The sequence below is a fragment of the Vicugna pacos genome, chromosome 5, assembly GCF_048564905.1.
Source record: "Vicugna pacos chromosome 5, VicPac4, whole genome shotgun sequence".
Lineage (NCBI taxonomy): Eukaryota > Metazoa > Chordata > Mammalia > Artiodactyla > Camelidae > Vicugna > Vicugna pacos.
Window position 1 is genome coordinate 20,250,435 of NC_132991.1, and position 12,327 is coordinate 20,262,761.

General features: G+C 33.1%; 1 protein-coding gene across 1 annotated transcript in view; it reads right to left on the minus strand.

The window, feature by feature from the left end:
- Positions 1-12,327, minus strand: part of LOC102544705 (low-density lipoprotein receptor-related protein 1B) — a 316,032-nt gene that overhangs the window by 278,791 nt on the left and 24,914 nt on the right. The window lies entirely within an intron of this gene.

The window sequence follows — 12,327 nt, forward strand, 5'->3', positions numbered from 1 at the left end:
AAACGACCTCATTACAATAGCCTTTTAAATCTTACCACAGAAAACATTTATTTTTCTTGCTCAACAATTTTGTTCCCTTCTACTAAATCAAAGTACTTTATAGCCTAATAGGTTGCCCTTCATGTCTTGGCTGCTGGGAAGCTCAGGAAGAAATTTATGCTTTTGTTATTTATTTACTGTCATACTATACCTGAGCTTTTATTGTAAACTGGTTTCAATTATTTTTAAATAATTGAAATAATAATTAGTTAATTGGTTTTAATCAGTTTGCTGACATTCTAAATGTTTTCAAGAGCCCAACACAGAAGGAAAATTCAAGATATTGTCTCAAGCTTAAATAAATTCATGTTGATTTTTGTGCATGTGAAACTAATAAGAAATACATTAAAATCAGCTAGAGAACAATGCAAAAAATTAATCAGGAATTCAGAAAAGAGAAAATCTCGTGTAGGTTAATTCAGAATTTCCTGAATGTAAATATAAAAATCTTCAATTTCCTTCTTTTTCTCTTATCTACTAATTTATTTCACCAAAGAAAATATTTTTAAACTTTTAACATGCTCATCCTTCTGTTCAGTTTGCAAACAAAATTAATCTGGGAGAAATATGCTCACTTATACAGAGAGATATAGAAGAGATAACAGATATAAACAGATGTGTGTGTGTGTGTGTGTGTGTGTGTGTGTGTGTGTGTGTGTGTGTATGGCTTTCCTTAGCTATCTGTTATTTTCATCTTTGTATTTAAATTTCTCCATTCAGGCAGGTGAGATAAGTGGCTACTTTTGGAAATTCTGTCTGATGCCTAACAAATTGAAAGCTTCCAAGAAATATTAAATCAATCCATCATATCAGTATCACATTCTGAAGGCACAGCAGTTATTTTCTGGGTGAATACACTAGTTACCCTGGATACTGGCCATTATTCTCCTCCAGGAACACATTTCTTTTGAGAGACTCCAGCTTCAGTAACACTTTAATTTGCACAACTAACCAACCTGAACCATCACTGAAATGTATGTGGATTTAAATCAAAGGGATTGTGTTAAAAATAAACACCATTAACCCAACTACAATAACATTCTTATCTTACCACGTAGGAATATCAGTTGCACAGAGTTCAGAAAATTATCCTGGATGGCTGAGGCCTTTGAAATGGCTAAGTTTTGATTTTGGTCTTTTTTTTTTTTAAAGTTGTTGGGTTTTCATTTTATTCAGGGAAATATTTTTTATAATTTTCCTTCCAGTTTATTCATTCATTTACTCATTGCTTCAGCTAATATTTGCTGAATACAACAACATACCAGACTTTGGGCTACTTGATTTTGGAGATACAGAAATGAAAAGCAAATTCAACTCTTCAGATGCTAGTAATTGTACAGAAGAGTCAGTGAGGTCATTTATGATTAATTCAATTCATGTTCATACAAATGTATATGTATGTAGTGAATACCACTACAAAATTTTTAATTTGGTTTATTTTTAAATTTTCATTATTGAAGGGGAATTTTATAAGATTAGCATTTGTTAACTATTATCAGGTAATAGGTTGCATATAATAAAAACTAACTCTTCAAAATACCCCATTAGGCATAAAAAATTAGTACTATTTTACAGAAGTAAGTAAGGCACAAAAAGATTAAGAAAATGCCCCAAGTTTATTAAACAATTGTCAAGGGTGCAAGTTTAAAGTGCATGTATATTTCTGCAACCTAGCCTTGTTAATTTCTGCCACAACATACTGCTTCTTTTAAGGCAGTAAGTTTTTTTTTTTTTTGCTACTAAAACTGTCTCCATGATTACACAATATGTGGCATCATCTTACTATGCATGTTAATGTGTGAAAAGATGCATCCAAAGGCTTACTTAGTTGAGTTCCACATAATTAACAGTAGAACCATAAAAGGCCAAAGTTGGAAGAAAATTTTGAAACATAGCTCAGTTTGTAGAAACTGAGATTCAAAAAGATAAACTTAGTTGCTGAAGATCACACATTTCTTTACAATCAGAGTGAGGAATTAAAACAATTTAACTTAACACCAATGTCAGAATTCTTTTCACTCCCTTCTTATTCTCACTCGCAATGTCCTATCATCCTAGGCACTTTATTGCATTCACTCAGTGACAACATGTATACATCAGAGTTAGAGATGATAAAATTTAGACAACACAGTTCATCACCTTTATTTCTACAACCTCTGATGCTCTGATGTGGAGGATCAGTGTTTCAGTGTCTTTGGGTTCCAGTACATCACGTCACATCATGTCTGGTTTAATAAATCGTATGTCATTTAAATCCATTGGCAATACATAGACAAAGATTTTGTTTCTTTAGAGACTTGTGAAACATGGTTTATACCTCTAAATATATTTTATAGAACACTAAACATAAGGCATGTCCCTTTTTCTATTCTGAATTTCTAAAAATTTATAAGCATACTGACTTCTGCTTCTGGGAAGATGGACTAGACATAATTTTATTGATTCCTCTTACTAAGTACAACTTAAAAACTTGGAAATTATATATAAAACAAACCCAAGAAGACTGAAAGATAGAAAGGAGAAGGCAGCCCTGCTATGGACCTTGGGACTAAGGAAAGACATGTGGTGAGTCCCTTGGGTTTTATTTTTGCCTCATATGCCCCAGACTTGGAAATGAATAAGCTGGCAACCCAGATTTACCGAAATGCACAGAAAAGAATTGCTCTCTGTAGCCAAAAGGCCAGGAAAGATTCTGCCTAGTAAGGCAGAAAACTTTGAGATTGTAACTGCTCTACTCCAGCACATAATACCACATAAAAAACTGTGGCCCATCCACACCCACAGCAGCAGAGGACAACTGGGGAGCTTGGACTTCCACCCACACCTGGCAATAATGAAGTACCCTCCCCCGCCCACTGAGTGGTGTCAGAGGAAGTCCAGCGGAGAATCTGGGTTCTTCACTGTCATCCAGTGGTATCGAGGCCACCTCCACGGTGGTGACAGTGAAGACCAGGTGGGGAGCTGGAACATCCCATCCAAAAGTAAAGAGGAGTCCCAATCCTGCCTCAGGTGTCAAAAGAGGCTAGGTGAGGGACCTTGGCTTCTCCCTCTGCTTGGCAGTAACAAGGCAAGAACCCTTACTTTCCTCTGCCAGAGTGATGTCTGAGAAAGCCAGTTAAGACAGAAGACTTAAATAAGAAGCAGAATTTCATACAATAAAACACAATGCTCAGGTTCAACTGAAAATCACTCTTCAAAGTAAGAACTAGGAAGATCTCAAAACATCTAGTCTGGGTGGCACTGTATTCCTTTGTTCAGTTTATGTTTTTTATTTAATATGTAATAAATCTCTTCATGAAATAAATATATTTTGTGTCATCATTTCAATGGATTCATAGAATTTTATTGTGTTATTCTTAACATTTTTATTATATTTCTATTTAGTCACTTACTATTCTTAAACATTAGAAAGTTTTTAAGGTTATTTATTTATACATTACAAAGTTATTAAATTCAGATTATAATCTGAATAACCATTCACATCCAAGGACACTTGAAATCCATGGAAGTCAATACTGGCTTTAATAATCTGAACATTGAATTGTGCCTCTTAAATTTGAGAAGTGTCAAAGGCAATAAAACACCTGAGTTTTCAGCAGCCCTTCAGGATTCAGTAGTCAATGGGCTCATTTGTAATATATCTCATTGCAATGCCTGTTATACAGCAGGCAATGGATAGAGTCAGTCCCTTATATTCCACTGACTCATCTGTTGGAATTCAAGTCCACAGAATGCTTCTACTAACAAACAGCCACTCTACTCCTTGGCTACAGTCAGTCTAGTTGTTGATAGGCCCAGCATCCCACCTGTTTGGAGCATTAGAGATGCTCACTTGCTGTCAGCAGACCTTTTTTCATGGCTCATTTAAAACACTTCGCTGTCCTAGCAGTGCACAGTAGAGACAGTCACATTCCAGGTAAATTGAGGGATGACCTTACTTCATTTTGCTTAGAACATTATTAAGAACTCATTACCAACTTCGAAAATCACATCACCCAAGGCAGCACCACTCTCAGTATTTGAGTACACAGTACAACACGCCTGGTATGAGTTTGCCTTCACTGATGCTGTGGATTCATGATGATTCTATGCATAAGTGAAAAGATATTCATCACTTCCTCAAGTTTTCTCGCTTATTTTTGCACATTTACATATTGGAATATGTCCTATTTTATTATAAACTACTATATATATTTCTTTTACATTATAATTTAGGTATTAGATTGAGTTTTGAAAAGTTGCCTATCTATATACAGACAAAATATAAAATTTCATTTTAGAATAGGGATGTGAATATTATAGAACTTTTTTTTAATTAAGAAAATGGATGTTGGTTCTAGTAGAGAGTTGGGAACTAAAACTGGCATTAGATATTAGACACAAGAATATTAGAAATTCATGTAGACTTTTGGGGCCTCAGTCTCCTAATTTGTGAAATAATACTGGATTGTTAAAATTAATGGTGGAAAATTTTCCAGTTCTCTGAAATTTTTGAGTGACTGCTTATGCTGACATTGATTTTTCAATCAAAAATTTTAAATGTTAAATTAAAATGTTTTACATCTTTTTAAAATTGAAACCACAATTCCTTTTGTTCGGTGATAGGATTTGGTTTTGACTTGGCTAAGTAATTCAAATGGGACATGCTATCAGAAAATTTACTTTTCTGGGCATCAAAACCTATTCTTCAGGTTTCAGAGTTCTGGCCCCTATAGGTTCCATAGCATTAATAAAACTATATTATCAAAAAATGTACATAGTATAGGCATTTATAGATTAGGTAGACAACATAGAGAGGTAGGCAGATAGATACATTTACTTCTTGATTCATTTCTGGAATGAAATATTTTATAAGTAGAAAGGAAATACTTGGTGCCATAAAAAAAGGACATAAAAGATTCTTATGATTGATCTTACTTAATCAAAAGACAAGTTTAAAAAAAAAAACTAAATTCCTTTTCCTATTGTTACTCAAAAGAGTTCATGTCATCAGAATGTATTTATCTAGAAGATAAATTATCCTGAATCCTTCTCATTCTAAAGATGGTCTTAGGACTTAGTATTTTGGCATGGGGACAGACTGTGAAAAAAAAAAAACTCTAGACAAAATTTCTTAAAAAAATGTCAAAAGTAAAAAACATCAGCAATTGCAATTTCTAGGAACATAAACAACGTCTCTTCTGGAAGGGTTTGTGTCACCCAGGTAGCAGATGCCTTCCAAGAAATGATTAACACTTAACAGGGTAACACCAGGGAGAAAGGCTATAATCACGCTGTCTTAGCCCCTGTCAACATTAGTTATTGTTTTAGCCAGTGGAACAACAGATACAGAGCAGAAATAAAAATAAAACAGAATGAAATTGTCAACTTTTTTTCCCCCTAATAACTAGATCACCAAAGAGCATTCAATTATGTATTGCCAAACAGAGAATGTTTCCCTCAATAAAATTTACAGGTAGGACCATCACACAAGTTAATATGTATTTAAATTTTTTTAAAAACCAGCCAATTATTATATTTTTTATCAATACAGGTCAGATTTAAACTGTGTATACTTGTATTTTATTATGACCTCACTCTATGATAAAATAGAAAAATAAAATCTGAATTTGATAAAAGAAATTAACCCTATGAATGAATTTGTTTAGCTAAATATATCAGATAAGTTAAAAAAAAAAAGGTAAAATGTAGTTTTAAAAACACATATCTTTCTGATTTCTTGATGTTTGAAAGGATCTCTTCCCCTAATCTACTGATTAGTAATGGGTTCTATAATATTCCTATAATAAACTAAGTGACTTGTAAATAGTATATCAGTATTTTTCAAATCCCTACAACCACTTAAGCCCATGGCACACCATGTTTAAAAAAAAAATTTCCTGGTAAGAACAAGCTGCATACTGCGTTCTATTCTAAAGATTTATAACATACATGAGCATATTAAATGCTTTGAGATATAATACAGGAATTAAGCCTATCAGACTTTGTTTAAATCACAGTTTAAAAAAATGTACTTGACCACAGTTTAACTCCTATGGATGTTCAACAGAAGACAGGCTCTTCAAACATACTCTGCAATGGCATTGCACTGAGTTTGTGAACTCAAAATGCCTCGATCTATAAGAATCTCTTCAAACTATCAATTAACTTAATATATAGATTGCTTTCTTTTCATTAAAGATGCACTCTTAATATTTCAAATAGTAATGTCTAGCTTCTTTCTAATCTGTCAACTCCCCTAGGAATATTTGATCTCCCTCTCTCTCTCTCTCTCTGTTTCTGTAGTTGCTTTTTACTATTATCTGTTTCATCCGGAGCTAGAAAATACACAGCTATGCAAAGGAAATGCTCCTCTTTGAAATTATTATTTCTCTAACCACTCCTTTATATTGCATTGTCTCAGCACTTATTGACTTTATAAATTGAATAATATTTTATATATCTTCTTATATTTCATGGCATTTTAAGTTTTTCATAGAAAATTTAAACCTTTTATATTTTCTACTTCTTAAGTATCATTCTTTTTAACTTCACACATTACCCTATCACACATTTCTGCAGGACCTTATAAAGTGCAATTCAAAATATAAAAATGAAATTCATTACATTCGTCAGCTGACCTATTTTTAAAAATATGTATATATAGAATCGATATATATTAATTACATTAGTATGGTTGCCAAGGGGAACAATATAGGAGTGAGGAAGAGATATAACAGGAAACACAACGCACTTACACAACAAGGCCTGGTACAGAGACGTCTGCTAAAAATTAAAAAGAACTGGTTACAAGCAAATTTTTTCAGATAAAGAGCTCTTAGCTTCTGTGAGGACTTAAAAAGAAATCTGCTCCAAAAAGCATCCTCTGATTTCCAAGACTTCAATGCAACAGGCACAAATTAAATTACTGATTAATATCATTCACTCTTTGTATATATGTTAATTCAAACATAAAACTGGAGAGTGAATGGATAGGGTATTAAAAAATTTGGCCCACTTTTTCAAGAGTTATCAGATGATACAAGAGTTTCTAGAGTTTCTGAGACATCTGTAATATTATGCCTTATCCTCAGAATACTTTTTTTCAGAATTAGTGGTATTTCTTTCTTCCTTGGGAAACATTTTTCTTTAAAATCTTGAAACATAAGCCAGATTACATGTTTAACCTTTTCTAAAGATAATAGGAGATGACCTAGCTCCTTAGTTATACTGTCAGTCTCAAATGCTATGGTTATCTTAGTAATAGATTATATACACAGCTAATTGGTCATTAAGAAAGGCAATTGAAAGTATAATAATTAGTCAGAAATTCAGATCAATTAAAAATGGAATTCAGAAACAAATAACAAGTTCTATTTGTAAAATCATGACTGAAATATAAGAAACAGTGGATATCGCAAAGAGCATGTAAGTTAGTGGTAAATTCAAGGTACTTACTCACGATGAACACTGGCAACAAAATCTGAACAACCAGCAAAACAGTGAGATAATTTTGAACCCATAGATATACTTTCATCCAATGAGCATAATCAAGTCACAGAATATAAGACTGAAGGGAATGGAAATTGAGTATTACATGCTACTGAGGGATGGGTTATATTTCTACCCATAAAAAAATATTTCAGTGTTTTCTTCGCATTTCAAATTAAAATGGTGAGGTCTATTTATACCAGAGGACCATCTAACAGCAATATTCTTGGATAATACCATTATTAAGGCAATAAAAACATAAATAAGCACTCCTTTTTTAAAAAAAAAATAAGGGCTAGCTGTACTCCTAAATCCATGTGACACCTATAGGAAAGTCAGATCCAAATTATTTAATTTCATGAGAGATTCGCATCATATCTTTTGCCTGCAAAAGCACAGCATTTAGCAAATTAACTCAATCAAAGTAGGTAATGTCTACCCTGGAAAAGATAATTTTCACCAAATATTTGAAGCACTGTCTTAGAGAGACAGAAGAAAAGCTGATTTGTTCCAGTTTATTTCAGAAGACTGAATTGAGACCTAAAGACAGAACAGAATAAAGAAACAGATTGTCTTTAAAAAAAAGATTAAAATGCTTAAAACTAGAATAAGTTGGCTCATCAAGTACCTCCAGTTAAATTTTAAAAAAATGAATATATTCAAGCTCTAATTAAAGAATCATCTGTCAGAAATGTTAGAAGAAAAATTGTTCTTTATTAGGTATAAAAAACAATAGTAGCTATTTTCAACAAAAAATAAAGTTCTCTAATTCTGTGAAAATAGTAGAAGTCATTGTGAATTTAAAGAAACAGGAAAGATGCTTTTTGTCCTCAAATCTCTTTGACATAAAAGATATGCTCAAAGGCGGTAAATAATACCAAAAATGTGATTGACATTGCAATTATAATTCCTAATACTTTGAGGTCAGATGTTATATTCAAAACAGAATTACTATTATTAACTATACCCCCTAATCTTTCCTTATTCTGAAAAGGTATAAATTCATACATTCTTTTATAAATGGGAACTCAACAGTCTTTGCTACAAAGCCTTGAAAAGAAAAAAGCAATCCACCCCCAAGTCAGCATTCACAGAGATTAGGCTACTTGCACTTCCTGCATGAAAGGAAAACATTTTCCAGTTCATCTTCAAGTATGGAGTCTTGTTACAAAGGCCTGAAAAATCACCATCTTGCAAGATAACCACTTGGTCTCTAAAGAAGGTTTATGAAGAAGAAGTGTTATCTGGGACATTTATGACTTAGTTTAGGGGAGTGAAGAAAGGATCTTTCGCAAACAATCTATTCAGGCTTTTTGCATTCACCTCAAGTTTTGATATTCTGTATTATAATCTTTTTTATAAAATTAAGGTAGATATAATAGTGGAAAATTCTGAATCATTGTAATTCCTCAGAAGTATTAAAATAGAAAAATAAAACATAAATAAAAATAGCTGTAGGTCAAGATTTGATTTTATTTACAGTCAAAGAACACATTTTCCCTATCCCACGCCTTCAGGTAAAACGGGGAATTTGCAAGGTATTCAGTGTGCTGTGCCAGATAAAAACAGGGACTTTATAGAATTTGGTAATGTTCATGCAATCGGTTAGTGTCAAGAGTAAGGATAAAATTCACTGTTTCATTAATTGTGTAATTTTAAAGGGTAAAATAAAACTTCAACTCCTCATTCTAGCATGTATTTTGTAAACGTATATTTAAAAGTTAGGTCACAAAATATAATAAATATTAATTTATAATCTGAACAATATGTAAACATTTACTTTTTCCCTTTTCTAATTGCACAATTTCACATGCACCTAAACAATGGGACAGATTATGAAAGTGAAAGAAATACTGAAAGCAGAAATCCTTATGTTAACATGGGCCATGGAAGAGGTGGTAGGATATGTCTAAAACTTCAGGATGTCTAATAAACGTTTTTAGACAAAGGGCTGTTCTTTTGTCCAAATGTCCTTGCAAAGATGGTGGGGCAAACTATTGATCTTCCTCTTTAAAAACAGCTTTGATGACTCCCCCTCCAAATGATTAGCCTGTCTTAGCATTATAGAGAGGAATATGTTTGAAGCACTTTTAAGAAGAATGTGCAGAAACTCTATGTGTTTACTAGAGTACAGGTTTAAAGCGGACAATGTGTCACTTAGAACCTGGTGCTGTTTTCTTCTCTGTCAGTTTCCCGAAGATTCTTACAATGGGTAGCAAAGTTATATAATGCCCACTGACAAGCTATGGATCCTACTATGTAAAGGAGCAAATGTACTTGGTTTCTTAAGTCAATCAGCAGAACTTCAGATTTTACTAGGCATATTCTCATATTCAATAATAAATTAAAATATTCACTTGCTCAAGGGATATATATTGCAACATATTCAAGAAATATGATGAGTAAGGAGAAAACAAATTTATTTCTGGTTGCAAGGCATGCAGAAGTGGCCATAGTTGTACACTTGGTTGGGTGTATTTTTCATAATTAAAATCCTTCCAAGTATATAGCATGGTGGTTGAAATCACTGACTCTCAAGTGAGACCACAAGAGATAAACTCAGTCCTGTTTCTGCCATGTGTGTGACTTAGGTCCTCCCAGGCAATGTCTGAATTTCTCTGTGCCTCATTTTCTTCATTGGTAAAATGGAGAAAATCATAATAATGACTACTACGTAGGAATATCATGAAAATAAAATGATACATAAAATGCTTAGCACAGTATTGAGAGGTCCATTAGCATTCAATATTTTTTACCTAGTATGATGACAAGTACGTAGATACAACTCAGAAATTTTAAAAAATGAAAAGGACAGTGTACAAAGTCTTTAAAAGAGTCAATAAATAGACCTTAGATTAAATTTTACAAAAATGTTAAAGAATTTTAAAGCCCTATTGCTCATTTTAGTAACACTAATATTACCCATCTCTTAAATCAATTAGAAGTCATATAAAGGTGAGGGAGTCTAGATGTACGTAAAAATGTAATAAACTTTGAAATATTTTCCCAACTTTCAGGCCCAAACAGGTATTTTGATGGTAAAGCTGATTTATTGGAGAAATAGAAGAAAAGGATTAAGTAGCTCTAACTTTGAGACAAAATGGATCCATGTCCTATGAGGGAATAAACCCATCTCCTTTAAGGTAATGTTCTCTTCTCAACATTTGCATCTCTACTAAGATAGTACTTTTTTTTCCCCAGAATTACTGAAATATAATTGACATATAACATTGTGTAAGTTTAAAGTATAGAATATAATGACTTGATGTATGTATATATGGCAAAATGACTACCATAATAAAGTCAGTTACTATATTCATCACCTCACATAGTTATAATTTTTTTTTTGGTGGTAAGAACTTTCAAAATATATTCTCATAGCAACATCAAATGTACAATATAGTACTGTTAAAGACAGCCAGACAGAAATTGTCCCAGCTTGGACAGGGATGGGAATGGAAAGTGGGATTCATAACTGTGTATATGTGTATATTTTAGCTTCAAAACAAATTCTTTAAATTAGAGATATCTGATTACTGGACTGCCTAGAGTAGCTATAATTGCCAAACATAAGAATAGATTGAGGAGGGAAAAAGAAAAGCAGGTATAAAAAAATAAGTTGAAGTGGATAAAAGGTTGCTATGAGGATCTATAGAAGCATTGTCTGTATCAGGCCATAATAGAACAAAATACCATATTAAGGATAATGATTTACCTATCTTTTCAAAAGCATTACTCACTCAGTTAGGATTTCTTTACCATATTCTGAGACATATACTTTCATACTGTATCCTCATAATAACCCTGAAGGTTAGGTAGAAAATTTGTATATTGGAAAACTAAAATTTATAAAGACTAAGTAACTTTCCTAGGGTCACATGGCCTTTAATTTGGAAAAGACAGACCAAGAATTTAGGCACAGAATTCTTTGATCAGAGTTACTGACTTTAGCACAAACCGAACTCAGAATCAGATCTTGGCTGATTATTTTAATGTTCCTTAAGCACTCAACTGTCCTATATCACTGCTACTTGAAGTATCCACTCCACAATGAGACAAGGTGCCTGTACTAGAATGTAGTCTGTGCACTTCTTCCTTCTTCAAGAAACTCACACACACACACACACACCCCCATCTATTCACACATATACATATATATAATGTATATGCAATATGCACCTATATGTATATATAAATTTAGTTAGTTGCCCGAGGATAAACATCTATATATATCTACATAATACAATGTATAGATATATTTAATATAATATATATGCATATAGGTATAGAGATATATATCTCTATATTACATATAATACTTAGATATATGTGTACAGGTATATATTCAATTGAATTAAACAGTGCACTTAAAGGTATAGATTAGGTGTTAGCAAATATGGCCTGCTGTGTACTTGCCTGTTCTGTAAATAAAGTTTGATTGAAATACCACCACAGCTATTGATTTACATATTCCCTAAGTTGCTTCAGCACAATGAGGCACTGTAGTTGTGAGAGAGAGAACATAGCCCATGAAGCTTCAAATATTTACTGTCTGGCCTTCCAAGAAGCTCAACGGAAGAGTGAAGCACCTTGGGACCACTGTGTCATCCAGACATGCACTGTGCAGGGGTGCCGGGGTACAGACTCCTCCAGCGACACAACCACCCAGGTCGCACCCTCCTGAACCCTGAGTTTTCCCAGTTGCCACAGGCTGTTGTCTTCATGAGATAAGGTGAGGGCACTGACCTGACCATTCTATAGGTCCTAAGTGTCTCCTGTAAGTGCTCTCCAGGGCAGCCTAAAGACTCTCCCGTTAAC